The sequence below is a fragment of the Solanum tuberosum genome, unplaced genomic scaffold (assembly GCF_000226075.1).
Source record: "Solanum tuberosum cultivar DM 1-3 516 R44 unplaced genomic scaffold, SolTub_3.0 scf00010, whole genome shotgun sequence".
Lineage (NCBI taxonomy): Eukaryota > Viridiplantae > Streptophyta > Magnoliopsida > Solanales > Solanaceae > Solanum > Solanum tuberosum.
This window is the reverse complement of record NW_006238936.1, coordinates 3,253,820-3,255,870: the sequence shown is the minus strand read 5'-3', so window position 1 is coordinate 3,255,870 and position 2,051 is coordinate 3,253,820.

Genomic DNA, 2,051 nt, shown 5'->3' with positions numbered 1-2,051 from the left:
TTTTACTCCAGAGTCGTAGTGGTCTCAGACTTGAACTATGACTGCTTGAGGGAAATAAAATATCACTGCTCACACATAATAATCAAGGTGTTGACATGAGCTTTAAAAGCCAGGACGTTATGGCCATGTGCTATCCTGGTTTCATGAGTGCTTTTGAGAATAAGCCAATTCTCATAGGAAGCGACCTACTTCCACACATCACATAGTTGAAATCTGTCGAGAGTGCTCCTGTAAGCTTAACACTCCACCCATACGGGCTACAGATATTCATTAAGAATTTTATCAACTCAACCTTCACAAGTAATACAGGAAATAATGCACTCACATCATAGGGAGGGAATAAAAAGATAGTGCATTTTTTCACAAGAAGTCATCATATGATTAGTTTTTCCCTTTGAACCTGGTTATAGGATCTCTAGTCCCCAGGTTGGGTTTCCTCATATATGACTCAATGATTTATAGGCTTCAATCACATCTCCCTCGATGTGCTTCAGACCTTTTCTCTTGTTAAGGCCTTAGTTAAAAGATTTGCAAGATTATCACAAGATTTGACATAATCAACATTAATGGTACCATTTGTCAAATATGATCTTACATTACTGTGTTTCCTCCTTATAGGTCTAGATTTACCGTTGTAGTAACGACTTTGAACTCTACCAATCGCAGCGGTTCTATCACAATGAATTAAAATAGGAGGAATTGATTTTTCAAAATAAGGTATTTGAAATAACAAATCTCTCAACCAATTCGCTTCCTCACTAGCTGAAGCTAAAGCAATTAGTTCAGCCTCCATGGTAGAGTTAGCAATTATAGTTTGCTTTTTTGATCTCCAACAAATAGCACCACCACCTAAAGTAAATACATAACCAGTGGTAGGACATAATCAGTGGTAGAATAGGAATCACCTGATAATGTGTTCCAATCTGCATCACTAAAGCCTTCAAGCACAACATGATATTTTTTATAGAACAAACCACAGTTTTTCGTTCCAATTAAATATCTCATAACTCTTGTTACAGCATGCCAATGTTCATTACCTGGCTTGCTTGTAAACCTGCCAAGTACTCCTACTGCATATGCAATATCAGGCCTAGTGCAATCAGTCACATATCTCAAACTTCTGATTATGCTAGCATATTCCTTTTGATTTATTACATCATTTTCACTTTCAACAGGAAATAAGTGAACACTTGAATCAAAAGGAGTTGCAACATGCTTGCAATCAAGAAAATTATATTTTTTCAATATTTTCTCAACATAATGTGACTGGTCAAGGAAAATTCCATCACATGTTCTTGTTATTTTTATTCCAAGAATAACATTTGGCTCACCAAGATCTTTTATATCAAAATGGCTTCTAAGAATATTCTTAGAATCATCAATAACATTCATGTTAGAGCCAAAGATTAACAAATCATCAACATATAGGTAAATAATCACATGTGAATTATTCCAAGACTTATGATATATGCACTTATCACACTCATTTGTTTTAAAACCATTTTCAATCATGCAAGAATCAAACTTTTCATGCCATTGCTTAGGTGCCTATTTCAAGCCATATAGGGATTTAGTAAATTTACATACTTTGCTTTCTTGGCCTACTCCAACAAAAGACTCGGGTTGATCCATATAAATTTCCCCATTTAGGTCTCCATTTAAAAAAGCAGCTTTTACATCCATTTGATGAATTTGATATATAAAAATGCCAGCCATAGCAATTAAAAGTCTTATAGATGTAATTCTTGTTATCGGAGAAAAAGTATCAAAAAATTCTAGGCCTTCTAGTTGTTTAAAACCTTTTGCAACTAGCCTAGCCTTATATTTATCAATAGATCCATCCGGTTTCAACTTTTTTCTTAAGACCCATTTGCAACCAATAGTTTTACAACCCGGTGGTAAATCAACTAACTTCCAAGTTTTATTAGAAATCAGTGATTCCATTTCATCATTTACAGCCTCTTTCCAAAAAAAGAATCATGTGAAGATAATGCTTCTTTCAAAGTGAGAGGATCGTCTCCAACATTAAACACATAAAAAACAGGACCAAA